Source organism: Lactuca sativa, chromosome 8, assembly GCF_002870075.4.
Source record: "Lactuca sativa cultivar Salinas chromosome 8, Lsat_Salinas_v11, whole genome shotgun sequence".
In the NCBI taxonomy this organism is placed as follows: domain Eukaryota; kingdom Viridiplantae; phylum Streptophyta; class Magnoliopsida; order Asterales; family Asteraceae; genus Lactuca; species Lactuca sativa.
In genome coordinates this window covers 37,405,411-37,426,180 of record NC_056630.2, presented here as the reverse complement: position 1 = coordinate 37,426,180, position 20,770 = coordinate 37,405,411, and positions in this window count along the sequence as shown.

Sequence of the window (20,770 nt, the reverse complement as noted above, 5' to 3'; positions counted from 1 at the left end):
CCAGGACTGATTTGATTCGTTCAATTAGTCAGTCGTCATAAATCGGAAATCGGGAAACAACAAATGGACAAAGAGAATGATTATAATCCATGTCTCAGTCCATATGATATCTAGAATGGAGGAATATATGATCCCTTATCTAATGGACAAGTTCGTTGACAAGATCAGAGTTCGACAGCAGCTTTAAGAGCTACGATTGCCAGTTAGGTTTGAAGTCATACGCAATAATAGTTTTAGACTTATCCAAGTGGGAGACTGTTGGATTAATGTCTAAGTCCATAACTATATTTGGTATGTACTTGACCCGACCCGGCATGGTCCATTTGGGTTGCACTTCACCGACACAATTTATATGGATAATCTTTTGAGAATAGTATGTTTATGATTAATATTAATATATTATAAGTTCTAATATATTAATATGGAATCATATTATTTAATTAGTATTGATCAAGAATTAATTTATAATTAATTAAGTGATCAAAAGGAACTAATTAAATATGGACTCTTATATATATGGAATGGGCCAAGTTCATTTAGGTTGGGCTAAGCTTTCATGGATAGTCCATGGAGTGTTTAACCCATGGATCCTAGGAAATGAAAGGTCATGGGTATTAGGGTTTAACCCTAATCCTCCATACTATATAAAGATTTCTTTGGTTGGTGAAATTGGCACTAGTGTGAATACACTAAAGAAGGGCTAGCCAATTTCACTAGAGAGAACCAAGTAATCATATTCTCTAAAGTATTCCAAGGTGTCTTGGTGATTTGTGATTCCACTTGAGGCTTCCACACTATTGGGGCTAAGCTCTTAAAGCTTGAAGACATCAAGCTACATCAAGAGGTATGTATTCTATCTTGTTACATTCATAGTTTTTGTATGCTAGATTAGGATAATACCTTGGATGTTCTTATTTGCATGTATAATAGAGAAAACATAGATCCAAGGTATTTAGGGTTGCATGTACACTTAGGAAGTGTTAGAATGCTCAAAACCCAACAATTTGTTCCCACTTCCATTCGGGAACCTCCAACGGCTGCAACTTACCATGCGGTCTCTGGTGCTCGGCCTTAACCCTACGCCAGGTTAAGCACCTCTCAACAAACCACGCGACATCCCTCTTCATACAGGGCCACCAATACTCCCTCTTCAGGTCTAAATACATCTTAGTGGCCCCAGGATGGATCAAGAACTTCGACCGATGAGCCTCTTCCATCAAAATGGTGCGCGTCCCTCCCATAAACGGTACCCAGATACGCCCCTGAAATGTCATAAGCCCCCCGGCCATCGGTAATGAACTCTGATACCAACCCAACAACTCGCTCTTTCTTCTGCATCTCAGGTTGTGCAGCCTCAGCCTGTGCCCCACGAATGGTGTCCAGCACCGGAGCTATCACGGTCAATCTCAAACATACATCTCGCAACGGGGTGCTCTCCGCCCTGCAGCTCAGTGCATCGGCTACAACATTAGCCTTGCCCGGGTGGTATAGGATCTCACAATCATAATCCTTGACCACGTCCAACCACCTCCTCTGTCGCATGTTTAGGTTGGGCTGATCCATCAAATACTTCAGGCTCTTGTGGTCCGTGTATATCATACATCGAACCCCGTACAGATAGTGATGCCAAATCTTGAGGGCGAACACCACTGCCCCCAACTCTAGATCGTGGGTGGGATACCTCGTCTCATGAGGCTTCAGCTGCCTCGATGCGTATGCTATCATATGCCCTCTCTGCATCAGCACCGCTCCCAACCCCAAGATTGACGCATCACAATACACCACAAAGTCCTCCATTCCCTCTGGGAGGGCTAACACTGGGGCTTCACATAGCCTCTGTCGAAGCGTCTTAAAGGAGGTCCTGCTGCTCTGGTCCCCATGAAAAAGCGACACCCTTCTGGGTTAACCTAGTGAGTGGCACGGCGATCTTGGAGAAATCCCTGATAAATCTCCGATAATAGCCTGCCAACCCCAAGAAACTCCTGATCTCGGACGGTGACCTCGGCACCTCCCAACTCATCACTGCCTCCACTTTGGCAGGGTCGACCAAAATCCCCTTCTGGTTAACGGGGTGCCCTAGGAACTGGACCTCTCGCAACCAGAAATCACACTTGGAGAATTTAGCGTAAAGCCTCTCCGATCTCAGAACTCCGAGGATCTCCCTCAAATGCTCCTCATGCTGCTCTCTGGATCTCGAATACACCAAAATATCGTTGATGAACACGATCACCGACCGATCCAACATCGGCCTGCACACTTTGTTCATGAGATCCATGAACACTGTCGGGGCATTGGTGAGTCCGAAAGGCATCACCACAAACTCATAATGCCCATAACAAGTCCTGAAAGCTGTCTTCTGGATATCCTCATCTCGCACCCTTACCTGATGATACCCCGACCTCAAATCGATCTTGGAGAACCAAGATGGTCCCTGCAACTGATCGAACAAATCATCGATCCTCGGCAACAGGTAACGGTTCTTGACCGTCAGCTTGTTCAACTCCCGGTAATCAATGCACATACAGTGTGAACCATCCTTCTTCTTGACAAAAAGGATAGGCGCTCCCGACGGCGAGCTACTCGGCCAAATAAACCCCTTTCCCAACAGCTCCTGAAGCTGCGAGGATAACTCTTGCATCTCTGGAGGTGAAAGGCGATAGGGCACCTTGGCAATAAGCGCGGCCCCCGGAACCAATTCGATACTGAACTCCACTTGCCTCACGGGAGGCACACCCAACAACTCCTCTGGAAATACGTCCGGGAACTCACGCACTATCGGAACCTCCTTAACTGACCTCGGTCTATCTGAATCAACCCGCGTATCCATCACATACGCCACAAATCCCTTACAACCCTGCTGTAGACACTGCCTCACTCTAGCGGCCGAACAAAGTGCTGACCCAGAACGTGTACCCTCGCCATACACCATAAGAACTCCCCTACTAGGGTCTCTTATGGTCACCAGCTGTCGCTCGCAGTCGATAACCGCACCGAATCTGCTCAACCAGTCCATGCCCACAATGACACAGACATCACCCATCGCAATAGGAACCAAATAAATTGGGAACTCAACACCGAAAATCTCGAATACGCACCCACGGATCACCTCTGTGGCATATATCACCCTCTCGTCAGCTATGGAAACTCTCAGAGGTCGACTCAACGCCTCACGACTAACATTGATATGCTGACTAAAAGCCAAAGATACAAAAGACCAACTCACACCCGAGTCAAATAACACCAATGCAGGTACATAATTCACAAGAAAAGTACCTACGCATAACATAATATAAGCACAATATCTCAACATCAAAATAAATACATGAAAGAATACATACCAGCCATCACATCGGGCGCTGCGCGGACCTCTTCTGCGGTCAACTGAAAGGCTCTCCCTCGTGCCCTCGGTGCCTCGGCCTTCACTGGCCGACTCTTGGTAGCTCTGATGGCGGCAGGGGCAAATCCCTGAGGTGCTCCCTGTGCTGATCCCTGCAGATGCGAACACTCTGCCTTCCGGTGTCCGGTCTGGTTGCAGTGAAAACATACTGTAAACCCCTTGGGGCAGTCCTTGGCCATATGCCCCTCCTTGCCACATTTGTAGCAAGACCCTGCTCTGCACACTCCGTCGTGGCTCTTGCTGCACTTGCCACAAGTGCGGCCCCTCTGGCTCCCTGATCTCGAATCGGCGGGCTTAGCCCGCTTGGCTACCGGATGAGACTGCACCGGTCACCGATCCCTCCCCTGAGACTCAGCCTCCTCCCTAGCCTGAGTCTCCAGCTCTATCTCCCTCTTCCGGGTATTTGCCTAAAGCTCAGCAAATGTCCGGTACGTCGAGTTTTCCATGAACTCACGTATGTCCCTCCTCAGAATGTTCAAATATTGACTCATACGTGCCTGCTCGGAGGATACGTGCTCTGGGCAAAACATCGCCCGCTCATGAAACATCCTCGTAATCACCGTAACAGACTCAGTACCCTGCTTGAGGGTCAGAAACTCCTGGGCCAAACGCTCCCTCTCCACCTGGGGAACTTACTCATCTCGGAACATAGCAGTGAACCTCTCTCAGGTCGCTGCTTCAAGCTCAGCAGGCGTATAGTGTGCCGTCACAAACTTCCACCAGTCCTTCGCTCCCAAGCGAAGCTGGTTCAGCGCGAACCGGACTCTCAAATGCTCAGGAGACGAGCAAGTAAAGAAACACCCCTCTATGTCTAAAATCCATCTCATCGCCGCAATCGGGTCCTGGGTCCTGTGAAACTCCGGTGGTTTCGTGTTGCTGAACTCTCGGAATAGCAACGCATCACCACCCTGTGGCCTCGTCGCAGCTATAGCTGCAGTGGCTGCAGCAACAGCAGCCTCAGAAAGAGCAGCGTACTTCTCATCAAATGTCTCTATCAACGTGGTCTTGATAGACCCGAACATCTCTGGTATCTCTACCCTGATGGCCGCAACCACCTCCTCCTGGATGATCCTACGGATCTCCTCATCCCTCGTATCACTGGTCCCTGGCGTGTGGCGAGTCCCAACCATGATCTCTCTCTGAAATACAATATAAGAATAATACCAGGGACTCGCTCGAGTATACTCACACTCGAGTACTCCATCCTACTTGTTCCTTGGTACTCCAAGGATTCTTACTTGGACTGTGCACTGACCCGGTGTCTTCAGTAGTACGGGCCCAATACTACCGTCCACACCGCATCAGCATCCACCCCAAGTCCTCCTCCCAGAGTCCCATGTCCCAAGCACTCTACTCTCTCTAATCATATGATACTCGCAAACAGATCTTTCACAATCTCCTCGCTGCTACCTAACCACTCTGAAATATTCATAGCAGCAAGACTCCTAGACTCAGGCATCACATATCAGGCCACTCTAGTCCTAATAAGAATACCTAGTCTACTCTAGCATGCATATCATAGCTCATCATATAACATATCAGATCATATCTCATAACACTTATAATAATGGTATTTTGGGAAATCATCGTTCGGGTGCTGGCTGTTCGTACACACGACTCTGCTCTGTTTTTCTCCCAAGTTCTTCTTTTGAAAACTTGTTTTATTATCAAAATTCTCTCAAATCCTCGGTTTGAGTTCAGATACGCCCGAAGGTGCACCCGAATCCCTCAAACCTAGGCTCTGATACCAACTTGTAACACCGTAAAATTTAAAACAATTTTTCACATTTAAAAAAAAAACACATTTTAACAAAACCATTCATTCATAAAATGTCATAACATCATGTTTTTATTTCACAAAGTGTCTCCCAAGATCAAAATACATCCAATCCCATGTGTGTGTACGAATCAAGCCGGCGCCTTCCCGCGGTCATCACTGCTACCTGAAACACATAACATTGAACACTGTAAGCATAAGCTTAGTGAGTTCCCCAAAATACCACACTAATCACATAATAGCCACTCGAGGCTGTAACTCTATTGACCCTCTGGTCAATGTGTCTCAGTGGGGTCCTCCAACCCCAACTCTCTGTGGGCCCTCTGGCCCTAAATCTAGGGACCCGAAAGTCCCAACTCTGTAACTCTGAATCATGCATATCACATATCACAATAAATCACAACACATAATAACATGCAATCACACTGGCATATAACTCTATAATACTTTGTCTCTTAACTCTATTACCACACGAGGTAAAGTATAGTGAGAAGACTCACCTCGGGTATCTCGGTAAATCTCTGACTCGGCAAACGCTGGCCTAGCCTCCGCCTAATCATATGAAAATAACACTCTATTTAATATACCTCTCAAAGGCTAGACTATGCTCTCTTATAACACTCTCAGAAGGGTAAAAGACCATTTTACCCCTCTCAGCTTAAAGGCCCCACAATAGACCATACCCTAAAAGTCAACCAAAAGTCAACTCTCCGGGTTACGCTGCGCGTACCAGATGTGTACGCTGAGCGTACCCGGCTGCACCTTAGAATCAGGGAGCACCACCCAGTATGCGGCGCGTACTAGGAATTACGCCCAACATACTCCCCTGCTTCAGCCCTTTTGCTCTTGAGGTCTTAAACAGTGTAGGGTCTGAAAGGTGTTGCGTCTTGGGCTCGTTATTTAGTCCATTTTGTCTCCGGATTGGGCCTGTCCATCCGAGAGTTATATCTAGGGTTTTGTATTTATAGGTGCTTGCATGCATCTTAGTACGTAGGATTTGGAAGTCAATTATTCTAAAAGATTTGATTCTTATTTGTTTTGTAACCCTAACAGCCTCTACAGCGGAAGTTCTTTATCGAGCTCTGCTGAGGCTTGAATCTATTGAATCATTTGACATAGTTTGATTCATTCTTGTGTTTTATATTGTTGTTTTTCGTTTTTGTGATTAACCTGTTAGAAGATCTAAACGATCAAAGAGTTTCTTAACTCATCAATTGGTATCAGAGCAGGAGACTGTGTAATTCATACACATCTCTTCTGTGAAAGTAGTGATTAGGGTTTATTCCGCATTCACTGATATTTATTGAGCCGTCACTCCATAATTGACGTATCTCATTATTTATTCATCTTGCCCTAATATTACGTATTACAAGTCTGATCTTACAACAGGTTAAACGATCAAGCATGGACGATTCTCAATCCAATCCTATCAACATCTCAAACAATATAGGATCTACAACTAAGATTCCAATTCTCTACACTCAAGATTACGAGGTTTGGGCGCACCACTTTGAAGACTACGTCATTGGATCTGAAGATAATGGGTATTTGATATGGGAAGCTATTGTGTCTGGACCATTTGCTCATTCAGGAACATCCAGAATTATTAAAACTCAAAAGGAGTATAATGATCTGTTAAAAGATGTGAAAGATGTTGCTTAGGATGAAAAGGAGAAGTTTTAGTGCAACATCAAGGCATTGAGACTGATTCGATTCGCTCTTCAATCTGACACGTTTAGATTGGTAAGTTCCTGTAGTATAGCTAAAGAAATCTGGGATCGGCTGCGAGAGCTTTATGCTACAGATGAAGATCTGGAGCACTCAATTCAGACCTTGCTTCTGTCTGAATTTAGAGAGTTCAAGCAAAATCCTGAGGAGTCTGTTACACAGACGTTTGATCGCTTCAATCATCTTCTCAGCAAGATGATCAAACATGATATTGAAAGGAAGTTTATTGAACAGAAGGTCACTTTTCTGAATGGTCTAAGATCCGAATGGAGAGCTGTTGTGTCAACAGTTAAAGCACACGAGCAGTTCAAATCGTACTCGCTGGCGAAACTGGTGGGAATTCTGAAATCCCAAGAAAAGATTGTGCTGCAAGAGAAAAGCGTGGTTTCTAGTCTGGGGTCTCTGGCGCTTCTGTCCAAGGGTAAAAGTGTAGAAGAAGATGAAGAGGATCTTAATTTGGGAGATCACAATCTGACAGCCGAAGACTATGCTTTAATGGTGTCAAATCCTAGAAGGTTTATCAAGAAAAAGTTTCCTTCCAACAAAAATCATAATTGGCAGGGAAGCTAGAGTTCCGAAAGAGTGAAAGATGAACCGAAGGTTGAGGAGTCGAAAAAGGAAGCAAAGAGTGAAGCTGACTCTGGTGTCAGTTGCTTCTACTGTGGGGGAAAGAATCACTACGCAAAGGATTGCGTGCTGAAGAAGATGGCAGAGAAAGACGAAGAGAAAGATGAAGAAGCAAGTCTTATGAAAAGACTGGAAGAGATAAAAAGGAAGAAGGCTGCTACTAATTCTTCTATGAATGCTCTTATTGTGTAGGGTTCGGCAGAGGATGACGAGTTCGATGGCGTACAGGTGTGGTTGACCGACTCAGAAGATGATGAGGTGAGAAAGCCTTCTCATGGAAAGGCTTCTGTAGCAAAGTGAAACCGGTGGAAGATGTCTGATGGTGACCGATGTATCTCAGATGAGGGGACACAACACTGATGGTGGAAATGAAGAGGCCAAGGAGCGAGAGGACTTATGCTTTACAGCAAAACCTCTCAGTGTGCAGATCAGTGAACTTGATGAATTGATCAAGAAGGTACAATCTGTTTTTGTTTCGTTTAAAATTCCACAAAAATCATATGAAAAGGAATTAAATAACTTGAATTCAAGAATTTCAAATCTAGATATTTGTTTAACTCAAACACGGGTCACAAATTCTAATCTGACTGACCAAATAAGCAGGGTGTCATCCAAGAGTGAGGAGCGAAGGATGTGGATTGAGCAGAAGGAGTTGGAGCTAATTAAGTCTAGGGATGAAAACATTTATTTGCAAAGAGACAATCTGAAATTGTTAAAACAAAGGAATGTTTTTTTGTTTGATCACTAAAAGGCTTTATGCTAACATTACTCAACTGCATCTAAATTGTGAAATAGGGCAGAAGATACATCGCATGATTCTACCCATCCTTGAGTTTAACGAGGATGAACTCGATGCCGAAACATACAACTGTGAAAGTGTTGTATCTTCCGATGATGTTAATCCTACTTATATGTATGGTCTGGACAAAAGAGAATCTTTTATAAAGTCCAAAGACCATAAGGACATGCTTAAAAATCTTTTGGATGAAAATGATAAGCTGAAACTCAGGACCGAAACCATACAAAAATTCGACTCATTGAGTACCAATTTAAGTTCAGAAAACAAATTTGATATTGAAAACACATCTGAACTTAATGAGGACGATGATATGAGTGAAATTTCTGTAGAGGATGAAGTCGACTGTTCTGAGTTTGTCAAGAGCGAACCCGAAAACCACAAAAACCTGATTTCTGAAAATTCTGTGGAATTCGCTCGTTTGTCCAAAACTAAGTCCCCAGCCCTTAAAGAAAAGGCCGTTGTGTTTCAGAAGGTTAGAACTACTCCCAATCAGGTGTATAAGGTCACAGGAGTAACCGAACATCAAACATCCGAACTCACTGCCATAGTGAACGAAGATAATGCAGATGGCTGTGATGAGTTTTTTTGGTCAGCACCTATAGACAATGCAGACGAAACGGTTGGTCTGTCGAAGCGGACATCCTGGAAGACCAAAGGTAGATATGTGCCCGAACCGTTGAATAAGCCTACCAACTTTGACGTACCAAGTACAAGTGGCACAAAAGAAATTCCTGTAGAAGAAGTCACCTCCACAAGCGAAACCTCATCTATGAAGAGTGAACCGGTTGCTAAGAAGCTGAAACAAAAAGCTAATATATCCACAGACAACCGAAACAGGTGAAAAATCAAAAGCAACAGAGAAACCTGAGATACAAGAAAAATCTCTCAAAGCGAAAGCAGTTTTGGCGCTCTCAAAACCCTCATTACTCTTACCATGATAAAGATTCTAAGTCAGAGAGAAAGACTTTCGGGCCACACGAAGAACAGAACCGAAAGGATAGGTTCGGTCCCGAAAGCAACAGCAATCGAAAAGCTAGTTTCGGTCCGCCAAATAATAACAGGCAAAGACCTGATTTCAGTCCATCAAGCTTTTATAATAAAAGACCAAGTTTCGGACCACCAACCATCAACACCCAAAAATCCAACTTCGGCTCATCATCAAGCGGCTACCGAAGGTCCAGGTTCGGTCCCTCTAATGACCACAAACGAAAGGGTCATTTTGAACCCCAAGTCAGGAAAGACTCTCATTCTAATTTCTTTTCCTCTAATTCTTCTCATTCTCAATCTTATTCTAAACCCAATTCTGTTCCTACACAAAAATCAAGATCATCAACGAACTTGAAAGGAAAAAGGAAAATTTCCTCAGCCAAGGAAGACCGAAAGCAGACTAAAGTCCATACCCCAGAATCTGAATCCAAAAAGCATGCAACTAATCCTAATAAAATCAAAGTGTTTACCATTAAAAGAAAAGATGAAACAACCTTAATAAAACGAACATATCTTGTTGATGTTTCTCTTACTAATCCTATTCCTGTGAAAGGCTCACGTGGACCCAAGAAACTTTGGTTTCCTAAATCTGCTTAATTTTTATAGGTTATTAGTGACGAGCAGTTTGACGAAGAATGGTATATTGACAGTGGCTGCTCATGTCACATGACAGGAAGGAAGGAAGAGTTAAGGGAGTTTCGATCACTTCAAAATGGTGGCAACGTCAAGTTCGGTAACAACTCCTATGGAACAATAAAGGGTTATGGGATGATAACCAATGGAGACTTCACAATAAGAAAGGTGGCATACGTAGAAGGGTTGCAGCATAACCTCATCAGTGTATCTCAACTGGTGGGAGGTACCGGCCTCAAAGTTTCATTCGACGACGAAGGCTCAGAAATTATAGGGAAGAAATCCAACAAGGTCATTCTCAAATCAGATCGAAAAGGCGAAATGTTTCCTCTGAATCTCAGACCAATCAAAGGGAATCCAGCCATATGTCTTTTATCCAAAGCTCATTCAGACGAAAGTTGGTTGTGGCACCAAAGGCTCTCATATCTCAACTTCAAAGACATCAAGAAACTTGTCACCGGAGGTCATGTTCAGGGTCTTCCATTGCTCAAATTTAATCGAGAACACTTGTGCGCTGCATGCGAAATGGGGAAACAAAGTCGTCAAAGTCACCCATCAATTATAAACACGAAAGTTATTGAACCACTTGAGTTGCTTCACATCGACTTGTGTGGTCCATCATCAATAGAGAGCATTGGCGGTAGCAAGTATATTCTTGTTATTCTTGATGATCGTTTTACATGGGTATTCTTTCTGAAGCACAAATCTGAGGCCACTCCTAAGCTAAAGATGTTTATCAAGCAGGTTGAAGCATGTTTTACGCAGAATAGGTCTTATCTCAACAAGCGTTTCTCTCTCACTCCTTATGAGATCATCAATAACAGGAAGCCGAATGTAAAATTCTTCCATGTGTTCGGTTCAAGGTGCTTCATCTTCAACTCCAAAGAACATCGTAACAAGTTTGATGTTAAAGCTGACGAAGGGATTTTTCTAGGATATTCTCTTACTTCAAAGGCATACCGGGTTTTAAATAAACGTTCTAGAAAGATTGAAGAAACCTATTATGTGACGTTTGATGATAATTTCATCAAGAAACTAAAGACTACTGAAGAAGCAATTGGAGAGATTTTCCCTCAAACAGGTCAAGTCACATCCATGATTGCTAATTTATTTGATCAGTTCGTAGACTTATTCGATGAACCTGAGAAAGCCACTCTCTCGGAAGCCAAGGTGGCAGAAAACAAAATCGATCGTCTGAAGAAGATTGTCGAAGATGCAGCCAAACAAATGGGAGAAGGAGAACCAGTTCGAAACGAACCTGCTCAGCACGACACTTCAGTTGAGGGGGAGAATCAATTCTCTTCAAATCAACTAGACTCACATTTTCAGGGTGAGAATTCAATCCCTATAGCACCCGAAAGTCCTGTAACACCCGAAAGCCCGGCTACACCCAAAAGTCTAGTAGCACCCGAAAGCCCGGCTACACCCGAAAGTCTAGTAGCACCCGAAAGCCCGGCTACACCTGAAAGTTCAGTAGCACCCGAAGGTCCAAATCAACCTGAAGATCCAAATAATTCATCATCTATCGAGGGGGAGAATTCCGATATGTTCTATGATGATGATATTCAATCTGAGTTGGAAGAAATGGTCAATGCCGAATTGGATCCATCCTATGATCCAAACTTTCCTCCGCTCACCAAATGGACAAGAGATCATCCTGTATCCCAGATAGTGGGTAATGTATCTGAAAAGGTCCTAACCCGATCTCAAGTGAAGGCAAAGCAAACCTCCCTATTCTCCAAAGTAGAGTTCTGCATGTATAATTCCTTCGTATCCAAAGTTGAGCCAAAGACCTTCAATATGGCTCTTGATCATTCTGATTGGGTCCAGGCAATGCAAGATCAACTCAATGAGTTTGAAAGAAATAAAGTCTAGCATCTCATTCCAACACCGAAAGATGCCTCAGTCGTTGGTCTTAAATGGGTATTCAAAAACAAAATGGATAAGGAGGGTAATGTGATTCAAAATAAAGCTCGTCTTGTGGTGAAAGGATACTGCCAGGAAGAAGGAATTGATTATGAAGAAACATTTGTTTCGGTAGCAAGGCTGGAATCTGTTCGAATATTTCTTGCCTATGCTGCACACAAGAACTTCGAGGTCTACCAAATGGATGTGAAATGCGCCTTTCTGAATGGAGAACTTGAAGAAACGGTTTACGTGGAGCAACCTCCTGGTTTTGTGAATGAAAAGCATCCAAATGACTGCTACATTCTAGACAAGGCAGTTTATGGTCTGAAACAAGCGCCTAGGGCATGGTATGAAACACTAACTAAGTTCTTAAAGATGTCTAAATTCAAAAAAGGTTCGGTTGACCCAACCTTCTTTCGTAAAAAGGAAGGTAACCACCTTATGATAGTTCAAATCTATGTCGATGATATCATCTTTGGCTCAACGAATCCTAGCTTAACAGCTGAATTCAGAAAGCTGATGAAGACTAAATTTGAAATGAGCTCAATGGGTCCGATTAACTTTTTCCTTGGTTTAAACATTAGATAGGGACCCGAAGGCATCTTTATCAACCAGGAAGCATATACCAAGACTCTTCTTGCTAAATTCGGCATGATAGGAGATTCAAAGGTCAAAGTTCCAATGGCGTTCGGCACCAAGCTTACACCATCTTTGGAAAAACCGGCAGTCAATATAACGCTATACCGCCAAATGATTGGTTCCCTGATGTACCTTACAGCTAGCAGGCCTGATATAATGTTTTCTGTGTGTTATTGTGCTAGGTTTCAGGCGAATCCTCGAGAACCACACATGCTAGCAGTGAAAAACATACTCCGATATCTGAAGCAAACCACCGCTCTCGGTCTTTGGTATCCCTCAAACTCAGGTTTCTTTGTTCAAGCCTACTCAGATGCAGACCTTGGAGGGTGTGGTTTAGACAGGAAAAGAACCACAGGAGGCTGTCAATTCCTCGACGGGAAGTTGGTGAGCTGGCAATCTAAGAAACAAACATGTGTTTCACTGTCTACAGCCGAAGCAGAATATATTGCAGCCGCTTCTTGCACATTTCAAGTGATTTGGATCCAAAGCCAACTCCGGGATTATGGACTCAATATGAAAAAGATCCCACTATATTGTGACTCAGAAAGTGCAATTAGGATCTGCATAACCCAGTGCAACATTCCAAAACCAAACACATTGCATTGAGGTATCACTTCATTAAAGATCATGTAGAAAACGGAAACGTAGAGATTCATTTTGTTCGAACTACTGATCAACTGGCTGACATCTTCACCAAAGCTCATCCTGAAGCAACTTTTAATAAAATTCTACAAGGGCTAGGTATGATGGAATCGGAGTCAGTACCAAAAACTACTTCTCTAAACTAAAAGTTGGAAGTGAAATGAACCGAACGTTCGGGTTCGGTTCACGCGAGTGCCGAAATGAACCGAGCACTCGGGTTCGGTACTATTCACTTGTCTTCGCTTTTCACTTAAATGTAGTTTCTTTGGTTGTAAACTTTTTGTACCCTTATTTCTCAATTATTTCTCTCTTATTTTCCAATTCTTTTTCTTTTTCAAACATTTTTTTTGAAACCGAAATGAACCGAACGTTCGGTCTATTTCGGGTTCGGTTCCAAATTTTTTGTTGGTTTTATTTTTGTTTTTCTCTTTGAATCAAAAACTCCAAAAACACACACACACACATATATATATATATATATATATATATATATATATATATTCTATTCGTTAAATTTTTTTATTTTTATCATTTGTGGATAATCAATGGGGCAGGTATTGTTCTCACATCTTTTAATAGTTAAGTGTCCCTAGAAGCATGCTGCTGTATGTTGTCCAAAGCCTCAACTGATTCTGAATAACGCCTTACTGACGTGGTATATACAAACATTATCTTCCCAATTAGGCTATTATATTTATTCTAATCATGAGCTACCTTACTCTCTTCTCACATGAGATAAGAGTTTTCTGCTTCGTCCTTATTTTAACAACAGAGGTACTTTGGTTTCTTTACACCATCTCCAATATTTTTCTCCATCCTATTCGCTTCATACACATAACCCTTGAGACTCTCAGCAATTACCACTGAGGTTTATGGTTACACAATTTTTGTGTTTATGATCTTAGCTTCGTGCCACTACATGCTAAGTGAAACCCACAATACAATACCTATTATGCATTGACGGTGAAAAATTAAATTTGCTCTAGTTTTCACTAATGAATTAACGAATTCACCCATGGGGTTGTACCTTGAAATCTCTGAACTTTCTTTTTGTGTGATTCTTATGAAATTGTTAAATCCCATAACATTTCTTCAAATAGAATCCAGTTTCAATTTTTTTTTTCTTTGAGATTTCACCTAAAAGTATTTTCAACATGCCACTTAAATTCTCTTCACACCTACTTGTTCAACAGACCACATTGGTCTCACAAGTACTTCAGTCGATTTCTGTCTTATGTCAAGATCAGGAATTCTGAACTGAAGCGAAAGCCTCCCAAATTAGCCTTATTAAAAGATGACTTTCAACACTTCTTAATAAGTGTCTGATCGTAATTCAACGGGAAACCACACAAACACTTTAAGGTCTCTCTTGACTTTGAAGGAAGAGATTCGTGCCCGGGATCCATTGTTTCGTGTCTTTATTGACATCACAATTTCCCACATATGAGTTGCTTTATTTCTTTTTCTTTTACACTCTATGCACGAAAATCTTTTTCATTTTCCATAAATCTGGTTTCGTTAATTACAAGCTATTTTTGGCTATGGGATTTAAGGTTATAAAAGAGATGTGGCTCACAATGTTACACGTGGTCATTTTGCTCTATGACGACAGCTCACTGTAAAGGGATAAGTTGCTGACTCAGCCGGAAAGTCTAATCACTTTGATATTTCAAACGGCGCTTGATGGGAAGGCGTGTGAAGCGGAACTGTTTTTTGACATTTCAAACGGCGCCTGATGGGAAGGCATGTGAAACGGGACAGTCTTTCTCTCTCCTGCGTAATCATCGGGACTCTAAACTATCACGCATCAATCATCTAAGGAAACGCTTCGCATTTTCATTGAAGATTTGGGAACATATTTTTTTTTCTTTCTTCTCACCACGGTATAAAAGGTAACTTCTACCGTTATTTACCTCTTTACTGCACCAAATATTCAGAGAGAAAGAAAAGATTTGTTTCTCCTACTGTTCATCATCTTCCCCAAATTCTTCTCTTCAATGGCGGACTCCTCTTCAATTCATGCTACTTCTCATATTCTACCAATCCGTCCTCAACAAAGCCTGATCATCGATCTCACCCCAAAAGTTTACGATGCTTTCATGTTTCCAATCGTGGAATGTCTCAAGCATTCGCCACTGGTTCTAGCTCTCACCAAAGTCAAACCTGTTCCAATAAAGTATTTGTCGCAAATCTTCTCTACAGCCCACTATGACAAGTCTGTCGATCAAATCTTCTTCGACATTCTTGATAACAAGGCCTCCATCTCCAAACAGCGATTATGTTCGCTTTTAGGGTTTGAACTTGATGAGTCTAGGGTTAACCCTGAATCCATTCCAGTGGGACAGTTGTTCTCCATGTTTTATAACATGGGTTATACTGAAATTCTGACAACCGTCACAAAGTTCAAGAAATCTTGCTTACCTCCTCAGTGGAACGACTTCTTCACAGTTTTGTTCAAGGGGCTATCGGAACGAAGTGCAGGTTCAGACGGGGCGAGTCGTCTATTTATGACCATTCTCTATGGGTTGTACCACGACATCAATCTCGATTTTGGATCGGTTTTATGGCAACAGCTGATTCAGAGTCCAGCGTCTACTTCTCACCATTCAGAGATCTCTTATGCCAGATTCTGGACGCTGGTCACAAAGTGGGACATGGACAAGTATCACGTTCCTATTGTTGCTGATTCTCCACTCTCCTCGATAGGATCTTTCCACACTACGAAGATAATCGTCTCCGATTCCTCTAAATTTTAGTTCATTGGCTCAATCCCTGAGTCCATGAATGGATGTGTTCCAAGCGACAGCCGCATTATCAGAACTTACAAGGAGTTTAGTCGCTCAGGTCCCAGAGAGCTCACTCCTGAAATGATTCAATCAATCCATGATGCTGATAGGCCTGCTCCCAGGGGAAAGAAACATGACAAGGGAAAAGACAAGAAGGTTGTCAAAGGAGCGAAAGGTCCTTCTCCGAAGAAACGCAAACCTTCCAATGAAGCTCAATCCCCTCCACCAAAGAAGAGGAAGACTCAACCTAGGCGCAAGCTTATTCTTGCCTCTTCCTCCAGCGAATCTGAGGAAGAGAGTTTAGACTCCGAAGAGTCCCTTCGAGGTAATACTCCTCCACGTTCGCCTACCCCTGAGGTACCTGTTTCCACTAGAACTGTCTCTCCTCCCCCAATCTATAGGTGTTAAGTTGTAAAAGTCGAATAGTGTCTTGTAATGATTCGCATTTTGTATGTATTTTACTAAGTCAATTTTATATGCGAAGTAAAGCATGCGAAGTTTCAGTGTATTAGACTTAGTATACTTTTTGTAAGTTCCCTATAAATAGGGACTTAGGCTTGAAGTAGAAAAAAAAACAAAATCGAAACACAAAAACTCTCTTCAGCTTATTCTGTAATCAGTCTTAATAAAACGAGATCTGATTAATATTTACTTCGTGTGTTCTTTATCATTCATCATTCAAATCTATTGTTTCGCATCTTAATTCTCGATAACAATTCTCAACAATTGGTATCAGAGCATGATTCAAACTGCTTAGATATGATTTTCGTATAAGAATCATTTGCTTTTTGAGTTACAAAATTTACTCAAAATTTTCCGCGCAATTTTGGTTTTGAAAATCACTTTTGATCTTCAGATTTGAGTTGATTCTGCATTTGAATTGTTAAGTCGAGTATTCGATTAGAGATTTTTGATCAATTCATTTGATTGATTTCTGAAAATCATCAATTTTTCAAGTTTTCTGAAATTTTCCTTGTTCATCAATGGCGAACTTCAACATGAACACAATGACTTCTTCCTCTCATTTGCTTGGTTCTTCAACCAAAATTCCGATGTTGATTCTAGAATACTATGATCAGTGGGCTGATAGAATGGAAGATTACTTAAATGGAATTGATGAAGAACTTTGGAATTGTATCGATGGAACAGTTCAAGCTCCTGCAAATGTTCAACAAATTGGTCCATCCACTGGATCTCCTGATGTTGAAGATCAACGAAAACAACTGAAGGATAATGAAAAGAGGTGCATGAGGGAACTAAGAGGTGCTCTTCCTCCTATGGTTTAAAATTACATTCGTAGTTGTAAAACAGCAAAAGACATCTGGAATACTCTAAAAGAGAAGTATCAAGGTAGCGAAAAGACGAAGATCAATTCTGTGAAGCAATGTCTGATTGAACTGAAGGAATTCAGACAAAAGGATGCAGAAACTCTCGAAAGTTACTATGATCGTCTGAATGAGCTTGTGTTTCGCTGCAATAGGTATGGTATCACTAGATCTATCATGGAATTCAATTTAACCTTCATTATGGGACTTCGCAAGGAGTGGCGAAGTGTGAGCATGATGATTAAGAATCAACAAAGTTTTGATACAACCAAATTGAATGATCTCTACAATCAACTGAAAACACATGAATCTGAGGTCTCAGAAATGTATGAAGAATCAAAACTAGTTATTGGTGGTCCTTTGGCTCTAGTTTCAAAGGTATCTGAAAATGATGAAAAAGATGGATCAGATGATGAAGGATTTTTGATGAATTCCGATGATGAAGCTGTAGCATTCTATTCCAACAACAGAGTTAAAAAGTTTTTCAAAAAGCCTTTTAATCCAAAAGGAAAGATGAATGACGCAGAGAATGTTACCACAAGGACTGGAGGGGATGAGAGGAAGAAGATGGAGAAAATTGAGGAAAAACCGAAAAATGCGAATGAAGAGAAAAAGTTGAAAGGTGATTCAGGAATCTATTGCCATTATTGCAATGGTGCGAATCACTTCGCAGCTGACTGCATGTTGCGAAAGAGAGAAGAGAAGAAAGAAAAAGTCAAAGATGAAGCATACTATTCTGAGAAGATTGAAGAGTTACGTGCTAAGACCAAAGGAGTGTCATTGGTTGCGAAGGGAGAAATTGCTGAAGAAGAGAGTGGAACTTATCAGATATGGTCTTCAGGATCTGATGATGAAGAAATGAGGCATCCTACACATGGAGCAATGTTCGCAAGCTTTGAGGAATGCGAAGGGAACATTTCAGGGAAATGCTTTGTGTCAAAATCCACTGACAAATCACCCATGACAACCAAGGTACGTACAATTCTTGAATCTTTTAATATTCCTTTATCTGCTTATGATGCTGAAATTGTTTCATTTGATGATATTGTGGCTTATTTTGATTCTGTTATTGTGTCTGCTAGTAATGAAGCTAAGAAATTAAATGTGCAACTTAGTGAGACACGAAGAGAGTTAGAAATAAAGAAGAGCAGAGTTGAAAAATTGGAATTACAAGTCAAAAATATAGACTGTGATAGGAATAATCTTACTAACGATGTTAGGTTATTACTAGCACAGAGAAACATATATTGTAATTCTGCTAAACGTTTGTATGCAAAATTAACAGCTTTACATCACTCTTCTGATATTAGCAAAGAACAACATAGAAAACTTTTACCTTTTCTTGAGTATGAACGTGAAAAAGTTGATGTTGTTTCTTATGATTGCGAAAGCACAATTGCTCAATTTGACAAAATACCTGATGATAGATATGCTTATGGTATTGTCAAAATTGATGAATTTCTGAATGCAGATGAATTGGTTAACATTGTCAATGAAAGTTTAACAAAGAGTGAACAAGTGAAAATCATAAAGAAATCTGAAAATTCAACTCTTGCTTCACAATTGAATTATGCTAATATTGATGAAAATTCTGATAATGTGAGTGAAATCAGTGAGATAGAAGAGGTTGATTGTTCTCAATTGTCAATCATTAATATCACATCTAAGATCAAAGGTAAAGAAATAATAGTTAATTCAATAGTAGAGGATGAAATTGATAAACCTTCAACTTCGCAACATTGTATGTTTGATAATGTGGAAGTTGAAAGCTGGAAATCTGATGACACAGATGTAAATAAAGAAGAAAAGAAAGTTTCAACTGAAACACCTCAAAGGATTGTAGTTGATCAAGTGTTTGAAGATACAAAAGAATTTAATAAAATTTTAAATGATAAAGGCGCACATTATTTCGAAACCAACACTGTGGTATATCCAAATTTTGTATGTACTGATAACAAAATTTTCCCAAATCAAATTTTTGTCACTACTGGAAATGCTGAGAAAGTTCATCCTGATTTTAATAAAATGATTGAAAAAGATAATCAAAAGTCCACAACTGAAGGTTTTTTCGCAAATCAAAGCACAGAAGAAAACAATTTAACCAAAAATCCTTATGTGTTTCAAAAACAAAAATCAACACAAAAATGGGTGGTTAAAGGTGAAAAGTCAAACAAAGTTTTTGAAAAAGATGAAAAATCAAAGGTTGAAGTGAAACTAAATTCTCATGAATTCAAATTGATGGTTGGAAATTTTTCAACAGAAAATAATGTTTCAAAAAGAAAAGCAAGAAAAGCAATATTCTGGCAAGTTGTGTCTAATGAAAAATCAAGAGATGAAAAAGAGCAAATTTCAAAAACATCATCAAGTTTTCATAAACAAATCAACTCTGTTGACAAGGTTCCATATGTTCGCAAATATGACAACAATCGAAAATTTGAGAATTCGCAAAAATTTGCAAATAATCAAAAGTTTCAAAATGTTGGCAAATTCACGAATACTTCCTCAAGTTTGAAGAACTCAACTCAAGTCAAAAAGAAATTTTCACCAAAACAACCAAATTTTCCAAATCCTTCAATATCAAAACCAAACAAAGTTTCATATACAAAAGGAAAATCTGATGTAAGAACGTTCAATCATTGGTTTGAAGGAAAAGGACAGAAATATCAAAATGGAAAATTTTCAGAAGAACAAATCAAAAGTGCATTTGATAAGTATACAAATAATTCTTCAACTGAGAGTACATCATCTAATAATTCGCAAGTTCCAATTCAAAAATGGAAACCAGTTATCAAAAATGCGAATGTTGTGAAGGATAAGATTACAATTAATGGAAATCCAAAATTATTGAATGATTATATTTCACAATCTAGAACTGATGATGTTGATATAATTGATTCGGTCACAAACAAAGTGAAAACATGGTTCTTAAATTCCAAAAATTTGTTTCATTCTACTAATGATGGACCCAAAAAGTCTTGGGTTCCTAAATTTTTTCAATAAATGCAGGTGATATGTGACGAGCAATATGACATGAAATGGTACATTGATAGTGGTTGCTCTTGTCACATGACTGAAAGGAAAGAAAATTTGTGAGATTACAGAAGCTTGGAAAATGCTGGAGTTGTCAAATTTGGAAATAATCACAAGTGTCAAGTGAAAGGATATGGGAAAGTCACAAATGGAAACTTCACAGTCAACAGAGTGGCATATGTTGAAGGACTTCAACATAATTTGATAAGTGTATCACAACTTGTTGTGGGTACTGGAAATCAAGTTGTATTCAATGAAGAAGGTAGTATCATTTCAAATGTCAAGACGAATGAAATACTCCTCAAATCCAAAAGATATGGTGATATGTTTACACTGGACATCAAACCGATTATGGGAAAACCAGCTATGTGTTTACTATCTAAAGCATCAAATGATCTCAGTTGGCTTTGGCATAGAAGATTGTCACACTTGAACTTTCGAAATATAAATAAACTAGTAACTGAGGATTTAGTTCGAGGATTACCAGTACTG